At 41.2% G+C, this 24,744-nt stretch overlaps 1 protein-coding gene across 24 annotated transcripts in view; it reads left to right on the forward strand.

Annotated features, from left to right (window-relative positions):
* Positions 1-24,744, forward strand: part of LOC120386909 (collagen alpha-1(XXVII) chain B-like) — a 278,660-nt gene that overhangs the window by 28,909 nt on the left and 225,007 nt on the right. For 17 of the 24 annotated variants that reach the window (XM_039506933.1, XM_039506924.1, XM_039506939.1 and 14 more), the window contains one exon: positions 1,704-1,858. The exons of 4 other annotated variants lie outside the window; for them this stretch is intronic. The gene's annotated coding sequence lies outside the window, so the exon portion shown is untranslated. Of the gene's footprint in view, positions 1-1,660; positions 1,859-7,945; positions 8,082-24,744 lie in introns of all 24 variants that reach the window. 3 more of the 24 variants (XM_039506934.1, XM_039506932.1, XM_039506923.1) reach the window with 2 other exon arrangements.

Raw genomic sequence — 24,744 nt, forward strand, 5'->3', positions numbered from 1 at the left:
AGCTAGTGTGGATTACACTAAATAGATTACATACCCTTCCAAGTGGCAGGCCTATATAAGAGGATAAGAACCTACTACTACATTGCTAATGGAGTTACTCCTTTAGCTCAAGTGGTAAAGGCTCATGGTTTTGATGACCGAAGCATGACATTGTTGCATTCACGCAGTGCTTGTTGCTTAAAAGAAGCAGTGAAAACTGAAGTGTTGTTAGGAACAAGGTTAAATAGAGATCCTAGTTGTGGGAGCCAAGACAAAAGTTTTATCAAGTGAACTGAACAGAATATTGGAGAATACACTGAAGGAACAGATATGTGCTGGTAGGGTGACCTAATCGGGAAGGTCATCAATCTCTAATGGGCCTGTTCCATTTCTAACTTAATTGATTTCCCAAATAATCACTTTGGCTCAGCAATGTCTAGGCCAGTTGTTTAGTGAAATGGTTTCCTTCACAGCAGAATGGAAGGGTCATCTCTGCTCCTTGAATTAAGGTTAGATGATGCTTTAACATGGGGGTCGACAGCCTTTCAGAAGTGGTGTGCTGAGTCTTCATTTATTCACTCTAATTTAAGGTTTCACATGCCAGTCATACATTTTTAGAAGGTCTCTTTCTATAAGTCTATAATATATAACTAAACTATTGTTATATGTAAAGTAAATAAGGTTTTTAAAATGTTTAATAAGCTTCATTTAAAATTAAATTAAAATGCAGAGCACCCCCCCGCCCCCCAGACCGGTGGCCAGGACCCGGGCAGGTTGAGTGCCACTGAAAATCAGCTTGTGTGCCGCCTTCGGCACGCGTGCCATAGGTGGCCTTCCCCTGCTTTAACCTCTCACCCTGAGGAGGTGTGTACCTGGATTGCCCAGGAGGAGCCTGCATAAGGAACTGACTCAGAGGTTCAATTATTTCCATAATCCCATGCTTTTTGGGGATAGTAATTTGTTACTGGCCCTTTCCTTATATGTGCTTTTGCCTCTGTAGGGCCATGCTATCTGGACCATGTCACTGATGCCAATGGAAATTGTACACTACTAAGCAGAAGAGAGTAGTTATGGATTGTGATTTGGGGGGAAAACTTCCTACAACTGGACTCTGCTATAAGATTCTTGACCATGGAATTCATGGTCCTTTCCCCTAATGTGCCTTAACCAGCATCTTGTAGGGAAGGAAAAAGCAAAATCTCAACTATAAAACACTCAAACTTTTTCTTTGCTACCTTTCCTGAAGCATCCATTCGCGGCCTCTGATATGTTTGCACACTTTTTTACTTGTACTGTACAGATTAGCTCTGCCAGAACTATTAATATTACTGATCATTTCCCAGAATGCACTGCTTGAAAATACACATGGTAGCTTTCTTTTTTCTCCCTTACTAGAGCAAGGCTGAGTGTTGCACTGTGCATGGCTTCAGACCTCACAGTCTGGTTACCAAGGTTGCCAGCATAAAAAGTTGACTCTTTTTCTTCCAGACATCTCTTCCTCCCCACAACCTGGCATACCAGTGACTTTCAAAGTATTCCTTTTAGAAGCCCTCTCCTTAAATGGAATGCATGGGTGGCAGTGTGTTTACTCTCTATTTTGGGGCAATGTTGTTTGCTTTCTGTTCAAATCTTCTAAGGTGTGCCCATATACTAATGTGAATGTGATGGGTACCCTTTATAGGTGCAGGTACAGGAAAGATGACCTTAAATTATTTCTACTGCAGTAGCACCTGGAGGCCACAATCTGGATCATGGCCCGTCATGTGAAGTGTTGTGTAGAAAAAAATGGTCCCTGCCCAAAAGAGCTTACAAGAGACTGCAAATGGATACAGCAACACGTGGAGCGAACATAAGTAACAATGAGATGATTACAATTCGTGTAAGTATTTTCACCTCCACTTTAGAGTTAGATAACTGAGGTGTAGAGAGATTAACTGACTTGCCCAAGGATTCTCAGAGAATCTGTTGCAGAGACCCAGATCTTAAACCCAAATCTCCTGGATCCCAGTCCAGAATAATGACCACAAGATCATTCTTCCTTTGTCTAAAACCCTAATACTGCAAAAACTTAAGTATGTTATTAACTCCACAATGAGCCTGTTCACATGCTTAAATGTTTTGCAAGACTGTGGCCTAAGTAACATACATGTGAAAAATTTCAGGATGAAATCCTGAACCTACTGAAGTAAATTGATTTCAGTGGGGGCAGAATTTCCTCCCAGGACTTCTTTTTAAGACAAGCAACAGACTATTAGAGAGAGAACAAACACTATGTAGTTTTTTTTCTGTTTAGAGCAATGAACAGATGCATTTTTGTAAATCAAAGGGAAATTAGACATTTTATGCAGTAAGCTTTAAAAATCTTGCATCGTCCTATGAACACCTCTGCTATGATATTTGCATAGAATTTTTTTTAGACAGGTAGAGAATGTTGTTTCTACAGTTCTCAATCCAACATGTTTTTTTATGAATTCATGAGCTTCTTTGGTGCTCTGTTCCACTCTAAGAAAACACACACACACACACACACACACACACACACACACACACACACACACACACACAATCTTTCTAGACATGGACAGTAATTGATAAGACCTGGCAGAAATTTGAAATAAGTTCATATTCACTTTTATATTCATACCCTTTTTTTAATACCAAAAGGGAACATTGCGTCATCTAATCTGACTTCTGTATAACATAAAAAGAAAGTACTTAGATTGTAAGGTCTTTGGGACAGGGCCCATGTTTTTGTTTTGTACAGCATCTATCACAATTGGGTCCAGGTCCATGACTGAGGAGCCTAAGACACTAGTGCAATACAAATAATAAATTAACAGTATTGGGGTTCTAGCTAGTTACCATGTAATACTGCAGACTACCAACAGATGGTGACTCATTTTGGTGAAGGTTGGACTCTAGAATAAAAAGCAAAAGTGGGACAGGAAGTTGTTGCTGGCAGCCAACATAGCTATTTCCTGACTTTGTCAAATGTGCAACAGTAAAGCCTGTTTGGGAACATACTTCTCTATCTAGTCAGACCTTATTAATTTAGACTGCTAGGGTATGAAGCAAGGATCTGGGTCAGGTGTGTACATGAGTGGTGCTGGCAATAGCCGGAAATACAACCTGCCTCCAAGATGTGGCACGGTTGTGTGATTGTACTTAAATTTCACTCTAGGCAAAAGACACTCAGGGACTGCTCTCCTGTTTGTTTCTCTCCTTAGGTTGTGAGTTCCTTAGAGTAAGGACTGCTTTCCTTGAGTGTTTGGAAAGTGCCAAGCATAGTGTGGGTGCAGCTACAAATAAAATAAGGAAAACATGCAAATAGTCTCTCTGGCTTTGTCTTGACTGCCCAAAAAGGTATGCACTCACCATGGGATAACAAACGTTAACTAGCCTGCTGGAAATCCCTAGTAGAGACAAAGAGCTATAGCTTTTACTGCTCAATAAACTAGGCAGGCTCAACCACGGGCGGAGACATATTGCTGACCTTACATAGCTACCTCATGGTAAAAACTACAGTGCCTTTCTCCACTAAGATTTGACAGTGAGATAACTATGGTGTGTTAGTTATTTTGCAATTAAAAAAAAACCCGCACGCGCACACCTTTTTTTGCAGTGAAGATGTAGTCTATGAGCAGGACGATATCTACCCTTGGGTCAAAGAGGCAGACCAGCTTTGCTGCTCTGTGGGACTGATTCTGATCTCACTTACCCTACTGTAACTCCATAGACTTTGCTGGAGTTATTCCTGATTAACACCACTGTAAATGAGTTCACAAGTAGGCTCCTTATCTGTAAAGTTAATGTATGGTGACAGTTTAGATAAATAATAGCTTAGGAGTGCGTCCTATGAACTCTGTGTAGCCCCACTGTGTTCTGTCACACAGGTCATGTTCTTTTCTCATGATATCTCTGATCTATGTGTTCTAACCCATTTTCTCAGGATGTGGGTGTGTGCTGGGGCTGTTACTAGAATACAATGGCTTTGCTGGCATAGCGCGCTCAATCTCACCTTCTTCTGCCACCACAAATTCTCGCTACAAGCAGAGCACGGCTAGCTGCTCCTTTACTTCTGCTGACATATAGTGAAATCCTGGCTCCACTGAAGTCAATGACAAAACTCCCATTGACTCCAGCGGGGCAAGTTTTCTCTATTTCCAGTGCTGAAGGATACAAGTTCCATTCCCATCACCCATTCCTTAATGTTAATGACTGCATCACCTCTGACCTATCAATGGGTACACAGATACAATAGTGATGAGTTTGGTATAAATAACTACTAAAGTGATAGGAATGTCAGGCATGCTCAAACAACTTATAAGCCCTAAAACTGATAGACCTTCTTTTTGCTGAATCTCTTCTTATGATCATTAGGGTTATGGTTAGCATTGACTCCATTAGGTTTTGTGGATACAAATAATTTTAGGGACACATTGTGTATAGAACTACCTTGAGTCATAGCCTAACCCAACTTAACAAGGGATGTTTGAGTCATAATCCTCTCCGGCCATGGCTTCATCTTCACTAGATCTCTGTTCTTCAGCTTGGTGAAAGACCAAAATATCGCTATGTGCAGAATTTAAAAATGAAGGGCAGGGGGAGAGGGAAATATTCCCTCAGCACTTGGGCTTCAGATAGACCAAGAGGATTCCCAAGAAACACAGGCTAGAAATAGATAATAAAATCAGTAAGGAGGCTGTGTTCCAGAGTAAGCCATAAAGAGAGAAGTCAAGAGTTATTCAGGGTATCTTATTTTGTAGACTAAGGAAATCCATATGAAAATGGCCTTTCTGTCTAAATGTTGGGTTTTTTGTGTGTGTGTGTGACTCCAGTTGCTGAAACACCCAAGACAGGGTGCATATTTTGGCCCATTGGATAAACAGAGCCTACCTAACATGAGTAGCAACATCTGATTCCCTCCCTTGCTATATAAACTAATGGTGATTCATCCAGTTTTCAGTAGAAAGGCCACCAAGCTGGCTGAAATATATTTGGGGCTAGTTTTGTGGAATAAAAAGATCAACTCAGGACAGCAAAGCAATGACCAGATGCCAACACTTCGTGGTGGGCACAGAGACTGGTAACTTGTCTTGTAAGCGGTCAGATTGCCCGGCAGAAAGGAAAGGCACTTGAAACTGCTGATGATTTGGCAAAAGAGAACTTTGGCCCATTGTGGTGGTGCAATGTTTTCCTATCTGTTCTATTAAAAGTTTCCATAGGTTGTTTTTTTTAAAAGACCCTAATTTATAAGTTAGATAAATAGCACAGAAACTGTTTGGACAGGAGAGTGTCATTTAAAAAGTAAGCTAGCAAAAATGATGGCTCTTAGCCAAATTAATAACATAATGTGACTAAAAAAGTCTCTCCTCATATAATGCTTGCAGTGCTATCAAAATAACAAATAGCAGCAGTGACTCATTCTGTGGAGTCCATTAGTGCCTATGCAGAGTGTATTATGCACTCTGTATCCTGCTTCCTTACTTCTTAGCTAGGATGAATCAGACAGTATTGTCTGTGACTTCAGGGGAGTTATCATTTATGGGCTTTAATTCTATGCTGTGGAAAGATATATGGACACTTTAAGAAGTATAGTGGAATTCAGGGGGCTCTGGAGCACTACTAGAGAGAGCATTTCCGTTCTTCCCCTGTAAAACTGATCATGATTGTGACAGCTTTCAGAAACAATCTGAAGTGCTCATTTATTATAACAGGAACATCTCTGGTTCCAGCTTTTTTTTTTTTTTTTTTTTTTATTGAGCAATGTCCAGAGACTTTTGTAGGTGGAAAAGGTAGTTGCATCAAAGAGTATATGACAGGCATACAGATGAGTTCAAGCTGCTAAATTCAAATCCAGACACACATTTAAACCAAGCTTTGAGGGTGTTTTGGATTCCTGGTTGCAGTTCTGTAGACAGCAGTGAGTACATGTGAGCTGGGATCTGGACTGAATATGAATTTTATGTTTAAAAACTAGAGACTAACCCCAAATCTTTCCTGACAGCTCCATTTGTTTTCCTACATTTCTATTTATCTAAATTCATTTTGAAAGCAGGAAATACGAGATTAAAAACCAAGCAAACCTTATTGCTGAAGGAAATGGGGTGGGGGAACACCCAAATCTCTAGGTATTTGTCCAGCCCTCTGAAGAGTAAACAATTGCAAGAATGTGAAAACTTTGTTTTCTGGACTAATTGTTCAAAGCTGGTGGTTTACAGCTTGCTGAGAATTATTTGATAGAAAATTTAAATCTCCCTAACTCTGCCATCTCATGTTTCCCCTTGCCCTCTCTCTATCCCAACTCCTTCCTTCCTTTCAGAGTACTATTGACACCCACAAAGGTCCCAGATGTGACCATTGGGGTGGAGTTAGAACCTGACTTGACACCCTTCAATGGGTGCCTTATGTGGGGCCTGATCCAAAACACATTGAAGTCTATAGGATTCTTTCCATTAACTTCAACGGGTTTGGGATCAAACCCTATGTTTGCACACTATTTTGAAGCTTAATTCACTTTGTAGAGTGCTTTGAGATTCTCAGGTGGTATGTGCTCAGGAAGGACTGATTCGTAAGCAGTGACTTTTCTTACTCATTTTGTACCTGTATTTTTTATCTCTGTAAGTTTCTATACCATGCTCTCCATGTAGTATCTAAAAGGTGTGATTAATTTTCCCCCTAGAAATGCAATAAAATATGCCTATTATCCACATTCTGGTAATTATAACCAAAGAAGAATGTACTTAGCTTGGTTTGCTTTGGGGAAATCTGCTTTTGTACCTCTTCTTTGCTTTTAAGTCCAGAAGGGACAATTGCAATTATCTACTCTGACCTCTTGCATAGTACAGGCTGTAGAATTTTATCCAGTGATTACTTTCCTCAGCTGGGTTAGATGTAGGAAATGTATTCAATACTCAATTCTCTGTTTAAATGTGTCCATTATAACTAAAGAGCACTGTATTTCTGTGAATGTGTACTTGTGGGAATATCATCTGAAGGCTTAATCATTGCTCTAGGGCCAGTTGGAGTCTCCACATCCAAACATCCGCACATTTTTGGAGTGCTGGGAAGTGAATTGTTATCCAGATCTGAATTTCACAACTGGCCTGTGTAAACAGAGATCCAGTTACTAGCACAAGCAAACAGGAAGATATAATCTTGGTATAGGAAGTGTCCTATGGGCCAGATTTTCAAAGGTTTTTAGGTGCCTAAAGCTACAGATGGACACCTAGTGGGATTTTCAAAATTTTGGCACCTAAATCCCATTGATTTCAATGGGAGCTGGGCACCTAACCTGCTTAGGCACATTTGAAAGTCCCACTAGACATTTATCTGCATCTTTAGGTGCCTAAATACTTTTGAAAATCTGGCCTGATGCCTCTGAGCATGCCCAGTGTGAACTAGACATTTCCAGAAGCTGGAACAGGCTATACCTGAGCTGGGTTCTTGTGCAGACAAAGGTAGGATGGAGAGAAATCACAGTACTTACCTCCTTAGTTCTTTACTAAACATTGCCTCTACCATGAGCTAAACAAAATGCACAGAGCCCTGTTCTCCCACAGTGTGACCAGAGTAGAGGAACCACCCACATTCTATTGCAAGAAAACAGGGTCACTGCATTCAAATTGAAAAGGCATGCATGTGTTTGAAGCCTGTTTCTAGTGAAATTATACTTCTAATATAGCAAAGCTCCCATTGATTTCAATGCCTAAGAGTCAGGCCCCTATAGACTTTTTTTGTAATGACCAATCAATTCCCACTGCTCCGAATCCTTTTTAACTGGTCCTCTGAGACTTTTTTTTTGTGCTCTACTAATTTAATGCACTAATTTGGCAGATAAAAGGTGGAGCCCGTGATATCCTGTTCCTGAGGAAGGAACATCGGGGAACACTGCAGCCCACTGTTCCAACCTTAGCCATATTTACTTCACTTAGAAAGTGCACTTCTTGAGTCCTCCTTTAATTAGGTAAATCTGCATCTACTGAAAACAAATGAAAGAGCTACTGTGTGGGAGGAGGAAGAAAAAACCTAAAGGATGAAAGGGGAAGGATAATGAGTGCTGAAAAACAAATGGTGGTAATGAAGCCAGAGAGTGATCACAGGTATGGATCTGTTTTAAAGCTTAAATTGTAGCTGCTGTTTTTTAAATTGGCTGTAAGTGAAGTTGCCACTGCTGTTCTGTAGGCTATTTGGTGGGATTTTTTTTTCCGGGGGTTGGGGGGGTATCATGGAAAATACCTATATGTTAGTCTTCAGACTTATTCCAATAGTGCTTAAGGACCAACCATGAATAGGTCCCCATTGTGCTAGGTGCTGTACAATCACAGATAACCATCCCTGCCCTGTGGAGTTTTCTATCTAAATAGCCAAGAGAGGTACAGGTTGTGGGAATGGTAGAACACACAGGCAGAGCTAGGTGATTGCAGCAAATGACATATTAGTTCTGTGGATTATTTTTTGTGTGTGGCTTTAGTTAGGAGGGAATAAGCTAACTAGAAACTGAAGGGATAGAGGACCTGGAATGGGCAGGGGTAGGTGTGGAGTGAAGCCGAGGTGAAGAGACTGTGGGGTGGGAAAGGAGAAGGTTGGACCAATCAGCACAGGGCAGGGAAAGTCCCCTCAGAACTGTAGAAAGTTCTCTGAATGTCCAGAGGTCCCTGCTTTGGCAGCTTCTGCAGCTGCTCCTACCAGCTGGAATCTCTGACTAGTTCCTCTCTACAGTTTTTCCCCAAGGCTGCACAGGGATGGGCCCATTCAAAATACAGCTCCTCATCCTTCATTATTTCTCCATATTTTGGAGTAGTTAGATGAAACCGAGATCTGTATATCATGTCTAATTCCCTACATTTATTCTTGGACAAACAAAAATCATGGATCCAAACATTTCCTTGGGGTTTTATTTTGGGGTTTTTTGGGGAGTGGGATGGTTTCAAAATCTGGATATGGATCAACATTTAGTAACACTGGTCTGTTTCTGAAAGGAAGTCATCAGTCCTTCTGGTTTGCAAGAGATTTTGAAAAGCCCCCCACCCCCACTTCATTTTACCACTTTTCCGTTTTTTCTTCAGATCCAAAATCTCAAAGCGAAAGAGTCAAAATCCAGGTTCTAAGACAGAACAGTCAAGTTACACTGGGTTACAATGCAAAAATATACACACAGTATTGCTAACCCCACATGTTTAAAAAAATCCCCAAATCATGAGATTGTTTGTTTAAAAAAAATTGATACATTTTGGGTTAATTTTATTTGCATTCTGGTTTCCAAGTCTTTGGGTACGTGTTTTCAAACTCTTCTCCACACCCGTGAGAGAGAGAGAGAAACTTTTTTTCTTTTTAAATGTAATCACCTGATTCCAGGAGCAGTGGCTTTAAGAAATATCAAATATCATGAGAGTTGGCAACACCAACTGCATCTCCAAAACGAGAGGTTGACTGAAACCTTAGCCCAGGTCTCCTGGAAAGATTTTGTGAACCTTGGCAAAGTTTTGGCATTGACAGGCAAAGTGGCTGCAGGGTTTATTACAAAAGTTTATCGTTGTTCTAAACAACACTACTCAATCAAAAACCCATTTGGTGCATGGTTGTATTAAAGTAAAAAGGCTCCTTGTTGACTAAGCCATACTTCATCACTGTAGATAGATAAATAGACTTTCAACTGTCTGGGGCTTTTTAAACTCTTCTCTTCTGGAATGTAAATGCAAGAATCTTTCAGATGCTTCTGATGAAAGTTTATATTCAGCTGATGACTACATACCAATTTCCAGGGAATCGTAATAACAAAACAAGCCATTCTGTTCAGAGGCTGAAAGAGCCCTTCTTTGACAGTTCTGCCATTCAGTGCAATTTTCAGACTTTTTCCATGCAGGAATACAAATTTAGTTTCATGAAGGATAAAGACTTTTTTTTTCTCCATGGAACCGAATGAGTTGTGTTTTATATATAACACAACTCAAAATATATATATTTATTTTCAAAGCTGTGGAATATTCCTAACAAATACATTTGTTTAATGACACAGGATTAAGTACTGGCAATCTTTGGAATCTGACTTTTTGCTTAACGCTAACCTGGCTTGCACTCCACTGCACAGTAGTCGCTCTCTGTAACTGGAGCCTTTGGACTGAGGAGAAGTTTGATGATTATGCCAGCAAGTGGATTACCCTGAAAACAGAAAAATACAAAACGCTTGGCATTGAGGGTGCCTGGGTTTGTATCAGTGAAAAGATAGCATTTGTGATAATCTGTTAAAAGAGGCTTACTGATCCCAAGCGTAAGAGAGGCTAGATCCTTGGCGGCTGCTGCTACCCTTTCATTTTATCTCTTGGCTTCACAAATGTTAAAGCAAAATATAAACATTCAGAGCTGAGGAAGCTGCTGCCTCTGTCCACTGACACTTTCATTCCAGCTGCATTAGCTCTTCTTTGTGCTCTTATTCCTGCTTACCGACTGGTCCTTCAGCCTCTAAATGCATTGCTTAATTTTATTATTTGACTCATTTGCATAATATTTTCCCAAATGAGCAATTTAACTTTATACTAAAAACAAATTGCATTCAACTCTAAAATTCTTGGGAAGCTTTGCATGACAGATACAACTTCTGAACTGCATTGGTCGAACTTTTCGAAGCCGTTTCAGGGGTCTAGATCCAAATTTTCCATTAATGTTAATGACTAATGGAAGATGTGGGTCTAAATTCCCTATACTGTTTTGAAACCCTCAACCATTGAGTATGAACAGTCTGGCCCTTCTTCTCACACCACTGGTGCTCTCTTGACACCGGCGCTGTTGCCCCTTTCCAAAGCAGTAGCAGCTGTCGGAGCCTGGAAAGCTAGTTTCCCGGTATAGGAGAAACCAGTGATACAGAATCTGAGTATATTCTAAGTATGTAAATCAAGCAAGTTACAAACACCCCTGCCTTAGAACGGAGATGCAGGATCATCCTTTCTTTAAGGCATCTCAGCACATCACCAAGGCTTAATTCCCAGAATCAAAGTCATATGACTTATGTAACCAGTTAACGCCAAGTATTTTAAATCTTGAGCATGGAATTCTGATGATGACTCGTTCACAATTGATTCATGGAATCAAAAGACCTGTTTGAATCATCAAAGAAAAGAAAAAATCACCATCTATAGGCAAACTTTCTGAGAGCAGAAAAAGGTTGAATTTGTTAGGAAACTATTTTCTATGCATTGTTTGCTCAGCTCTGGTCTATTTATAGATGGGTCAAGGAGGTGATATTAAAGTCAGGTTTAGGTTTAGGTTAGATACTGGTTCAAGTCTGAATCGGAGCCTGGTTTGGGTGTAAAATGCATGGACCAAAATATCACAAAGGTTATTTTGTTTAGGTTTTCTTTACCACCCCACCCCCCAAAAAGCTGAGCTCTCACGAGATGTCAACAAAAGCTAGAAAATTAGTCCCATTCAAGTGGTGCATCTGACCCAGAGCCAAAGCAAGAATGGGTTGCTTTAGATCCAAAATTTGAATCTGAATCCCCTTTCTCCCCCATCCTCCATGAAATTCAAAGGTGTCCAGATCAAAGATTCTGAGGTTGGCCCCTTTCTATACAAATATCATCAGATGCTCAACTAGCCCCAAGCTAAAGCCTGTCAAGTGGTGAAAGACAAAATATATGTTTTAGTGGTGCCAAAAATTAAGACCTTGAATGTCTGTATGTTGTGAAAAAGATGAGCATTCTGCATGATTTTTACACAGTCCCATGGAGACTAACAATGGATATGGCTCATTTTAATCCTGACATGCAGCATAAATCTCATATAAAAGCGGCATGCTTTACATGTATAACTCTCCACCCTAAAAGAGAATTGATATGGGGAAAATTGAAGTGATATAAGAAGAAAGGGGTGTGTGTCAAGATTTAGAAGAAAACATACCATAAGGGGTCAATCAATGTGCTTTTGCCCTAGACTGAGAATTGACAGCTTTAGCCGGCCATCTCATTGCCTTATAGGAATAAGAGTTTGTTTCTAGGAATATAAGAGCTGCGTTTCTTCTAGCAGATGTAATTGTCTCTGGGAAGATTAATTAAAGGAGGATCAACTAACTACTTAATAATCATGGGAACTGTGGTGGATTCCCAATAGTGTGTGTTGCTTTCTTGACCAAAGTTAACAAAGTGTGTGTGCTATGGAGAAATGGCATAGTGAAACCCTAGGAACTGACAAATTCCAGGATGCAAAATCTTACTGGGGGGGCGGGCGGCTGCTGCAATATTCACTTAGCTCTCCACTAGTAGCAGGGCAGGAAAAGGCCTGTTCTTTGCAGTCCCATGGGACATGAGCAAACAGTCCAGCATTTATTGGAACTGCAAGTTGTGCTTTAAAGGCCACTGCCCCAGGGCTGGTGCATGGATATTTTGCGCCTTAGGCGAAACTTCCACCTTGCGCCCCCTCCTTTCCTCTTCCCTACCCCCCGAGCATCGCTTATTATAAACTTAAAAAAATGAATACTGCATAATGTGGCATGGTTCATTAGAATTAACACATGTTCAGCTTGAAAATTTATTAATTTAATTAGTCTACATATTTAATTAAAATAAATGGCCTTGGGTCTCCTGCACCTAGGGTGACCAGATGTCCCGATAAAATCAGGACTGTCCCGATCGATGTTTGGTCAGGATGCAATTTGTCCTGATATTTCGCATTCCTGTTTTTTCGTTTTGTTTTGTTCCACTGGCGGGACTCCGCTTTTTTTTTTTTCCCCCTCTGCTGGTGGGGCTCCGGGACTCTGCGCTTTTTTTTTGCTGTGCCGAGGGGACTCCACTTTATTTTATTTTTTTTGCTCCCCCTTCCCCGCCCCTCACCATGTGTCCCGATATTTTCTTTATCCCATCTGGTCACCCTACCTGCACCTGGCTAGAGTCCCTCCTGCTCCACCCTCCCCAATGGATCTGGAAAGGGCTGTTTTGGGGATCAAAACTGGGAGTCAGGATCTGGCTTCTATTCTCCACCCTGGTACCAACTCACTGGATGACTTCAGGCAAGTCTCTTCCCTGTTCTGGGCTTCAGCTCCCCACAGCGCTAAGGTGTGAAATGGTTCCTTGCTCCTGGGCTGGAAAGTGCAATGCAGGCGGAAGGGGGTGTCTGAAGGCCTGGCTTCCCCACAGCTGTGAGGCGAGGACAGTGTTCCAGCCTCCGTCATGACCGCCCTGGTTGCTTTACTCTGCCCCATGCCAATCACTGCTGAAGCCCCTTACTCAGAGAGCTGTGGCTCAGAGTGTCATTCTGGGCCTGATTTTCAGAGATGCTGAGCACCTGCGGTTCCCCCTATGTCTGTGGGAATTCCAGGGTTCTCAGTACTTCTGAAACTCATGACCCATTTATTTCATCTAAATTAATACAACAGAACCCAGCCATCCTAGCGCTCTGATCTAACCACTGGACTGTGCTGCCTCTCATTAAACTGGATGGGGTGGTATCTGTTGCATAAGTTTGGCAGGATGTTTCCAATTCTGTTGTGCATCTAGCATGCCTCTCTATGTGCACTTGCACGAACAGCTTTAAAAACACCACACACACAGGATCAATGGCGTTGACAAACCATGTCATCATCACTAATAACTCTTTTCCCCACCTCAGAAAAAGAAGAGAGTCCTCTTCGCTTCATTAGTCCCCTCAGGAAAAGTCTGAGTAAACAGATAGGCTTTGCACCATGCCCTGCAGGTCATTGAGCACAGAGCACCAGAACAAGGGTGAGGGAAGCAAGTCCCAGAACGGAGGGCCCTCTGCTGAGAAGGCTTCCCCCCCAGATGTACAAATATAGGGAATGTCGGCTCATGCACTTCTGGTGATTTGTAACCGTCAAGCAAAGTGAGTTGATAAGTAAATGAATCTGGAGAAACTATGATGTTGGAAAGAACTCCTGTCCTGTGATCCAGTTGTTATAACAGGAATTTGTTTGCTATTAGTTAGATGAAATAATTTATTGAGATTTCAGAAACTTTTCAGTGGTACTTTGTTTTCGTAGTGTATTATTAGCCTATGATTATTCCAGACTGGCACCTGGAAAGTCCAGTGAAAGCAGCACCAGACGTTCTTGGTAGCTTCTAAGGACAGGCCAGGAGGCATTTAGATTCATTCTGAGCAACCCAAGAGAGTTTTTGTTACTGGGATGGGAGAGGAGGGAAAGAGTGTAATGGGCATAAAGAATGGATAAGCTCCTTCTCAAAAAATCTGTTTGTAGTTAAGGTGTCTTCAGAAAAATTATGCAGGGAAACCCAAGTAATAATGGGAGGTCCATGTCCCACCTGCATCTTCTGGGCCACTGTAGCTCATCATGGTCTCTTCACTTCCTTGCTACTCATCTTAACTTTAATTCAGTGATGGTTGGAGGAACATGAAAGGCATGTCCTGAGCTAAACCAATCAGTGAGAAGCCAGAGAGAGACTGCTGTATCTAAGTTTAGTGAGGAAACACCTGGATTCTGTCAGACTACAGTGCAAAATCTGAGAGAAATGTAGATCCTCCAGTATTCAAAGGCAAAACAACTGGATCCAAGTACTGTTACACATCAGAATTTTAGATCTTGTTGGATCCCATAGATGCTTAATTCAGAACATTCCAGGACTGTGCCAGAATTACACAGAATGCAGTGTTAGCGTTTTACCTTCATGCTCTGCTTGGTAAATGGTATGAACCGGCACAGCACATGAGGAATACTAGTTACAGTATGTGAAGTCCTGTGGTAACACCATTGGTTAACATAGAGGCACAGTATGTGGAGAACTGTTTCGTGAAAGTATCTTTCATTCCAGAATCCATGTGGTCTAGTGGTTAGAACCAAAGGCAGGAAGCCAGAGGAGAATTGGGGTTCTTCTAATCCAGCCTGAGTCACTTACACAAGACACTTGTCCTCCTTGTGCCACCTAAGTCAACCTAGAGGCTGCTGCATCTGGATTTTTCTTACAGGAGGAGGGGAAAAAGTGTTCATCCTGAGAGCTGTCAATTGAGATGCTAGTCTCTTTAACTTGTCATTTCTTCTGGCTCTGGAAAATTACAGGAACAGATGAGGTCTCCATGTGTTACTTAGATGGCAGGCTATGAAATAACAGTATAAAGGATCATCATGAAACTGTCACTCTTCACATGTGGAAAAACTTCATTTCCATTTTGGGAAAGGAAGGATATAAGATAATTGACAAATCCTCCAGCTATGCCAAAGCTTTCTGGGTGTTTCACAACAAATGGAAATAGAGTTATGGACAGTAACAGCAAAAGATAGGGAAAGCACCAGTCTATAGAATGGATAAAAGTAAGTGTGTGTATCTGTAAATATATAATATGGAACTTAGAAACTCTGTCTGAAGTGACTTGCTATACAAGGGGCCTAGCCCAAGATTTTCAAACAGTGGTTTGGGCTGCCTCCATTTTTCGGATATCCAACTTGAGATACTTTTAAAGGGACTTTGTTTTCAGAAGGCCAGGTGCTCAGCACTTCCTAAAAATTAGGCCCTTTTACAGTGTCTCAAGAGGGGCACCCAAACATGGAAGAACCCAAAATCATAGTTGCTTTGGAAAAAACTTGATTCAAAGGTGCAATTTCCATTTATGTTTAGGAACTGAACTAGAAGGCTCTAGTTTCCATTATTTTGACATACTAATGTTGATTTAAAGAGGCCTTTATAGACGAGCTCTCAAGGTTCCACCAAGCCCTTTGTCAGAATGTGGGGTTGTATCCAAGTCTATGGCATGATTTAAAATGGCAGGTTTGCATCTTTCTCCATCCCAGGCTGCTCTTTCACCATCTTGCAAAGTGACATTTCGGGCATGAAATTCCACTCTTTTTTTTCCTTTCTCAGTTTCACAGGTGGGGTAAAAGTGTTGTGATAGGGCGTAAATCACACTCTCTTCTCTTGGTTGATCTAAAACAGTCGACTGGTCTTGCCTCCAGCTTAAATCAAAATACAGCAGAAAATCTCACACTTGGAATGAGACTGTGAAACACTAACCCATGGTTTTGAGCTGAGCTGTTGTTTGAATGTTCCTTGGATTCCCTGACCTGATTCCTTCCTTGCCCCTACGTTTGTGTATGCACTTCCCCCCTCACCCAGTCTCATATCTGCTTAGCATGAAGGAGATGGGGGGCGAAGGGACCTCCTAAATCAGAATATTTGAAACCTGCCCCATCTTCAGTAAGCAATGGCCCTTCTACTGAATAATCTCACTAACACTGTTTGCTCAGTGTGGCTCAAATTTGAAAAGTGAGTTTGTAAAACTGTCCCTTCTCATTACTACAGCTGAGCAGGTGGGTGGTAAATTTGTCTACACTGCAACAGTTGTGATCATTGATCAACAAGCCAGTGTCCAGAACATCTCCCATTTCCTCCTTGTGTGTGTAGTGGGGCAAATGAACATCACCCAGCCCATTGTATTCCCATAAACCAGTGATCATTGGGCCAATCACTTAATATATAAAAGCAGCAAAGAGTTCTGTGCCACCTTATAGACTAACAAATGTATTGTAGCATGAGCTTTCGTGGGTGAATACCCGCTTCGTCGGATGCATGAAGTGTGTATTCACCCACAAAAGCTCATGCTCCAATATGTTTGTTAGTCTACAAGGTGGCACAGAACTCTTTGTCGCTTTTACAGATCCAGACTAACACGGCTACCCCTCTGTTAATTAATATGGGCTCTTCTTTCCCCCTGTGATGGGCCAATAACTCTGAGAGGATTTTGTTGAACTAGGTAAATACCAGCACTGTTTAACCTACACATCCCGGGTGAGAGGGTTAACACTTACTATCATATTGTAGGCTCACTCCTTCTGTGATGGCCAATATGAAGTGAGCCAATAACCATTTTGAAGCCTTCCAAGTTACACCTCACTCTGGGTTTCCCAGTGCATCACCTTCTCTCTCTTTGTCTTTTAGATTGCGAGCTCTTCATGACAGGGACTGTCTTTGTTTTGCACCTTTTGCGGGGCTAAGTGGTTGGCTGCAGGGGAGGAACTGTGGGCCAGGCTGGGAGTAGCGGAAAGTTACTACCTTAAAATACTAAGAATTGAGCTGAAACATAAAGAAGCTTCCACAGAAACATAAAGCAGGATTTTAATTTTGTATCCAAGTTGTCCACACACCCATAAACATATATACTGCATATACACACAGGATTCTACAGTAATCACCCTCAGCATTTAAGCTGCTGTGTGTTAGACCACCAACACTGCAAGCCTCAAGCATTCAAAAATTTGAATCAGCAGGAAGAACAAAAGGCATCTGGGTTTTAATGGCAGAGAAAGTCACCATTTTAATAACCAAGGTGCATGTTCTCAGCTTTGACTTCTGTCCTGGAAACAACATCCAGTGATTAATCTATTCCTGACTTTGTTCTTTTTGTGACCAGGGAATTTGTCTATGGAGCACTTTATTTCCTGCTTTTGGAGAGGTTAAGCAAGGCTAATTATTCTGTAGCAAGCAAACTAGAAGTAGCCTGAATTCCTATAGTAGGGAGATGGAATAGATAACAAATTAGATGCAAATGTTTGTTGCCTAAAAGGCTACGTGCCAATATTGTAGCCTATTTTAAAACAATTCATCTGAGTAAAAGCTTTGTGTATGTATGATCTTCTGTCAGTCAGGAGCTGCAGTTCTGCTTTGTTTAGCTAGACAAAGCATTGGAGAGGCAGGACCTGATTGTTTCTCTTCACCAGTTAAAATCAGGAATAGCTCCAGGACGGAGTTACAGGGGGGTAAACTTGGTGTAAGTGAGATGAGAAACAGAGCAGTATGGGCTGCTGTTTCCAATAACCAGCCCATTAAGGTTTAGCTTGTGTTCTGTTTTACTTTGCCATTCCACAGCTAGGGATATTTCATCGCATTTCCTCGGCCCCTGCTGTTCATAAGAGCACAGAATAGTGAGCCTCTGCTTATAAATGCTGCATCGCAGTCACAGATCCACATCTGTTTAAGCATTCCGCCCCAGGCCCACATTGCATTGGTCGTATCATGGTGGAGGACGTTTGTCTGCCGACTTCCTTGGAGCTTTTACTGCCACTGGCTTCTGAGCATGTCTCACATGGTGGTTTTTGATGGACTATCTGTAAAGCAAATGGAGTATCAGCTAGGATGTACCTTGGACACTGGGCCTTGTTTTTAAGAGATGTTTCCTGGGTGTATTTGCCATGAAGTTCAGTGTGAAAAGAGTTAATTCACTCTACTGTATTTTGTCTTTACAAAAGCCTTTGGTCCATCCAGTGTGTCAGCTGGGGAATAGCTCACACCAAAGCATGTCCCATGAACAATACAGGTAATGATTTCAAAAACTACTGCGCACTGGAAAGAGACCCAAGATGTTCACCTACTGAGATCATTCCATTAAACTGGATGAACCCTCAGTGAGCAATAACTGCTGCATTGTTAAGACAACATCCAGCACAGGGTCCACTGACGGCACGCAAAGCAAGGGAAACACTTTCATTCAATTGAAAATGAAAGCGTGGGGACTTTAATCGTGCAATATCTGCTCCTGACCCTGTATCCTGTATCAGAATGTCTTTAGGGGCAAAGATTATCTGAATCAGGTCTATTGTAATTAATGTCATAATCCCTCCACACGCACCCCTTCTGGGAATGATTAAATATCAATACAGGCTATTGGTTACAGTAGGAAACAGGAAGTCAGGACTCCTGAGTCCTATTCCCAGATCTGTCACTGACTTGCTGAGTGACTTTAGATGATTCACTTAAAGCCAGGTTCTGACACGTATGCACCTTACTCTGTGAGCAGCCCCATTGGAATCTGTGGGATTACTTGAGAAGCAATACACTACATGAGTAAATTGGGCAGAATCCAGCCTTTAATCTCTGTACCTTAGCTTCTTTACCTGTAAGAGGTACAATACCCACCTGAAAAGGGTGTTAGAACATAAGAATGGCCGTTTTGGGTCACACCAAAGGTCCATCTAGCCCACTGAATTACACAGTGAAGAAAGTGGCTCTTTTCTCCATACAAATCATTGTAGTCAGCAGTCCTGGTGGTAGGTGCTTGGAAGGGTTAACTGTGCACAAACCCACCTTGTAAAAAGAAGTTTTAAACTAGTTCTGTAAGGAGAGCCCCTCTCCCCAGCTTTGTCTCCCTTATGCAGTGTGATCTGTGCAGGCAGGCAAGGCGTGCCTTCCTGTTCTGGTGCGTTTAATAAGCAACTTCCAGTTGTGGGTGTTTGATGTCAGTTTGCTACCTTTACTTTGCGCAGTTATTTCTGGCGAAGGGAAGATTAATCCTTCAGTGGGTGTTTGGTGTGTTAATAACTATGATTGAGTTTTTGTGGTTCCCTTTCAAACTCTGGAATCTATAATTTTCAGTAGGCTGGCATCCCAGTATTCCTAGAGGGAGAGGGTGGTCTTTGGTGGTTTGCAGAAAAAATAAAAATAAAATAATAAAAATAAAATCAAAGCCATCGGTGCCACTTACAAATATTTTAATTCAATGTTTTCCTTTTTTTAAGCTTGCATATCTTGCTCTTTTACCAACTAACTTGGGCGGGGGGGAGTCCTGTACAGACTTGCTTATGTCCCTTGGTTTTTCCTGACCTTCCATTATTAAACAAGTTAGGGTGAAGGGAAAAACAACACAGACAAGCTGTTTATTATTTTCTTCACAAGCTGTCTCAATGACACTGTACCTGGGACAGGCATTTTTTTGTTGTTTTTTGCCTCCAATCATTTGAAATGCAAACTCTTGGAAACTTACATAATGGAATGGGTGTTCAAAGGGAAGAAATGTGGGCTGAGGGACTGGGAAGCAGGATTCCTGGTTTCTTTTCCCTGCTCTGCCGCTTATTTGCTGCATGACTTTGGACAAGTCATTTATGGCCTGATTTTTAGAGTCATGCTGAGCATGCACAGTTCCCGTTGACCTCCTTTGGATCTATGAGTGCACAATGCCTTTGAAAATCAGGCCATTTAAACTTCTTCTTGCGTTTTCAGTATATCCATCTGTTAAATGGGGGAACATAACTTACCCGGCTCTCACAGGTGTTAAATTTGAGATTGCATTCATAATTGTAAAGTACTTTGAGATCCTATGAGGAAAGGTGCATTAGAAATACCTGCCAAGTGGTGTTTGTAATAATCTATTCATCATGTGGTTGGTGGTGACTGGCAAGTTGTTGCGGTGAAAGGAGGGAGTAGTGGGAGGGTGAGCTGGGAACCACTTTCCCCCACATTATTAGTTAGCTCCTTGACATAGTCTGACCATGGGTTGCACTGTGGATAATATAGCGGCGAGAGCAGTGTGTCCCCTCATCTGCCTTATTGCACAGGACAGGTACACTGGTATGAATATTAAGAAAATATTAATGTTTATGCAAGGTTTTGGAGATGGAAAGTGTTAAGTATTATCACTCATTTATTCATTCAAGTTAGTTAATGCAAGACTTCTACAAAGAATGCAGATCTGAGCTACACACTAATTTAAAAAGTGCAGTTGAAATAGTTCAAAGAAGGGTAACTATAGTGATGCAATGAGAAGAGACTAGTGGAACTATTCCTTTCATCTTAAAAAACAAAAAACAAAAAAACACCACCTCCTTAAGGAGTTAACATAACAGATCCCTATAAGTAACTCCAGTGAAACAATATGAGAGAGAAAAATTAACTATTTAGGCTGGATATAAAATGGGAGCTGAAGCTGACAAAGGATAAATTTAGCTTAGACACAAAGAAAAGCTTGAGGATGATGAAGTCAGTTTGCCAGTGGAAAAGTTTGATGAGAGATGATCTCATAGTTAAATCAGTTTGGCAATTTTGTTTTCAGAGTAGCGGAAGAACATTTGGTATCACTGTCTCTGGTTATTTTGGGGTACAAATCTCAAGCCTCATCCACAATATATTTAAATCAATTACAAGACTCCCATTGACTCCAATGGGTGTTGGAAGAACAGTGGTGGAGAAAATAGACTTAAAAGCTGTTGATTTGGTCCCTATAATTGCCACCCTGTAATGATGCCACTCAAAATGACATCTGCCCAGCTAAATATTAAAAATGTCTAAGGGCCAAATTCTGAACCCAGTTACACCAGTGTAAATCTGAAGCAAACTCCACTGAAGGTAATTTCATGTACACCCCTGTAACTGAGTGGAGTTGGGACCCTAGTACTTACTCTTCATATGGAGTATTGGATTTTTTTCATCCTATTATGAAACTGTGCATGGGTACGTCTGCTCACACGTAACGAGAAGTGTGAGGACGCTTCCTCAGTGGGGCTGGGATCATTTTAAAGCTCGACTTAACAAATAACAGGAAAACAAACACATTCAGTTTCCTAACATTTTATTTTTGTAATGTGAGCTGAAGTGGCCGTGCTATACAAGCACTTAAGCTCCTTTTTTAAAAAATGAAGACATTATGGAACAATCACTTTTTGATATTTACAAATATTCAAAACTAGGCACCTATCTGAAAATGCTGGGCTGAATTTTCTGCCAGTTTAAATGGGTGAAACTCTTGAAATGGGTGGAGTTACGTCAATTTATACCAAGAGGGAGGTGGACCCTCTCAATCCCCCTGACATACGTTAACAAACAATATCAACTAAACCCAGCAGCTAGTTCAGCAGCCCCTTTCCAACAGCCACCAGTAAAACACCCACAGCCCCCTTCTGGCTCAAGACTATAGATATCTTGAAGAAAGGGGATTGAAAGTCCCTTTTAGAAGGGATTTAAGACGAGTAATAGTGACACTATTATCTAAGGTTAAACACTGAGATACTTTTGAAAGAAAATTCATAAATAAAAAAATGGCTTCTTGTTCCATCCTTAATCAAATCAGAGAGCTCCTAATCATGACACCAGACATCAAATTACTCCAGTTGGCTACCACGTTTGACTTTTCAGTGTTCGCTACTTCCAAGCATTAACGAGTTGCATAGGATTTGGCTGAGCTAAACTACCTCTGTGGACATAGGAGACAAGATCAGAGAAGCTAATGCTATGATTAGTTGCTTAAATTAGAGGGTTTATGATTCATACAGAACAGACATGCCCTGGAGACTAGATATGGGGAAATAAAGGCCTACAAAGCAATTTGTCATAAGCAGGTAAAAAGCAAATCCCTTACTGAAAGATCTTCTCTTTAATGGAACTGCCTTCTAGGAGAAGTTGCATTTTGCAGTGAGCCTATACTGGTTAAAAAAAACAAAAAAAAAATTCAATTCAGAGCCTGATCCAAAGCCCATTTAAGTTAATGGTAGCCTTTCTATGACTCTGGTGGGCTTTGGATTAGATATCTACATTGAGAGAGCAACAGCAACACTGATAAATTGGTTTAGACTACTGCTAGAATGCAAGCCACTTCTAATTCCTAAGTGTTCTGTCCAAATCTGAGAGGGGCCGAGCACACCTTGAGCTTTTAGTGGGAGTGGAGGGTATTCAGCACCTTACATTACTGGGCCTTTCTAAACAAATACAGTAAAGGGTCGATCACCGTACAATGTCCAGTGAACTTTTGTTCACTCTTGGAATCTCCTGCTGTGTGGTCACTGCCTGATGAATAGCATGCTATCCAATTATGTTTAAATTAAAAAAAAAATCTTCCATAACATCAGTTTCAATCACTTCATTTTATTTCACTCTCCTCTGGGGAAGAAGGGATTCAGTTCACTGTTGGGTATATAAATATTTACTTGATTTTTTGGAATTGGAGGAAGAGGGACACAACCAGGTCTCTCATTAGTCCTAATCCACACATCAGTAAATATTCACCTTCTGCAATGGACCCAGTTTGTAGAGCTTTACAAAATACTATTGCCATTGTGGAGAGAGAGTGAGAGCACAGAAGTGAAGAGTTTGCTTGCTTCAAGAGAGAAGACCTATTAGTCATAATGTAGATGTATAAATTCCCATATAACATAGTGGGCATTTCAGCACAGAATCCCAATAAGCCGTAATATACACCTCTACTTCTATATAACGCTATCCTCAGGAGCCAAAAAATTTCACCACATTATAGGTGAAACCGCATTGTATTGAACTTGCTTTAATCCACCGGAGTGTGCAGCCCCGCCTCTCTGGAGCACCGCTTTACCGTGTTGTATCCGAATTTGTGTTATATCGGGTCGCGTTATATCGAGGTAGAGGTGTACTGTATTAATGTAAAGTACCATACCAAAAAATTTAATATTAACCCTCAAATTCAACCATGTGCATATGTAACTGGCTACCGTATTCCAGGAAATATGGTTGAATTTGAGGATTAATATTAAATATTTTGGTATAGCATTTTATAGCCAGATATAACTGAAAGATTCCTAATGAACTTCACATATGAAGTTGGGACTCATTGGGAAATAAAGTCACACTTCTTCCAGTAAGTAGGGTGTAGGATTTAGGCTCTATTAGCAACTGCATAGGAAAATACGACTCCTACAGTGCTCTTTATTTGTAGAACACCAAGATCTTGACACACAGAAGCTTTGTTATCGTTATCCCCATTTCATAGAAGGGGAAACTGAGCCACAAAGGGGTGCTATAACTTGCCCAAGGTCACATAGTAGGTCAGTGCCAGAGCTAAGATCTCCTGGCACCAGGGATAATGTCCTAGCCATTGGACCACACTACTTCAAGACTGAGACACCCTGTAGTTTGTCTGATGACACAACCGTTTAGAAGCCAGTTTGATACCTAACTATTGACAGATATCTAATAACCATATCACTTTCTTTGAGTTGCATCAGGATCAGTAAAACACTTTGAGCAATCTGCTGTAAATATTCTTACATACAATTACTCAAGGAAACAATGCCATATCTGCAAATTTTAGTTTAGATTAAGTTAAGAAATTGCCTTTTATGGCTGTTTAGGATCATAATGCTACTCTCGCAGGCAACATGAATCAAATTGCAACAGTTTCACTGTTAATACCTTAGGGCTTAGCTGAGTTAAAGCCTCAGATAAGAGTGTGTGTGTGTGTGTGTGTGTGCGCGCGCGCGCGTGCGTGCGCACACGCGCAAAAAGAAAATTCTTCTCCTAGTCTCTGTTTAAGATTTGTTGTTTTGTTACCACACCAAATATCACGTGGATCCCACCAGGTGCTCAGCTCTTCTCCATCTGCTCTTAGCCTTGCTTCATTTCTTCTCAGGCACATTTTTTACCTTAATTCCTTTTTAACTCTGGTCTGCTGTGTCATCTCAGAAATCATGGAACGACCTCCGTTTTTACTCTTGTTATTGTCTTCTTGAAATTCAGACATGGCTACCTTTTGATGCTTTTGAGCAGTTCAGTAAGGCTCCAATCCAACACCCATTGAAGGTGGCGGGAGTCCTTCCATTGAACTCAGTGGACATTAGATCAAGCCATAGAATCTCACTATGACCAAGACCTTGCACTGATCTCTGTGCTGGTGCAACCCCACTGACTCCATTGCATGTGCACTGGTTGGCTGGCAGTGAGCATAATTACCTAGTTCTCAGACTTTGCAGCCTGATTCTTCAGAGAGAATCTTGCAGTTTCCAATTCAGTATCTCTGAAAGGACATAGCTGGGTTGGTCTCAACACCATACTTTTTTACAGCGAGAGTGATGGCCACTCTTTTGGCCAACATGCCAGGGATTGAACTAGGGATCTCCAGAACTAAAAGCATGAGCTGCTAGAGCTTGAACTAAAGCTCTCTAGTTTGTGCTGTAACAATTCATATCCTCTGTGGATTAGGAACAAACACTCACCAGTGGCTTACACTAGCAGCAAACTCTCTTTTCATAATCTTCTGATTTCATTTTGATTAGGTGGTAAATTCTTCAAGGCAGGGACT

Source organism: Mauremys reevesii, linkage group 19 (assembly GCF_016161935.1).
Source record: "Mauremys reevesii isolate NIE-2019 linkage group 19, ASM1616193v1, whole genome shotgun sequence".
Classification (NCBI taxonomy): Eukaryota; Metazoa; Chordata; order Testudines; family Geoemydidae; genus Mauremys; species Mauremys reevesii.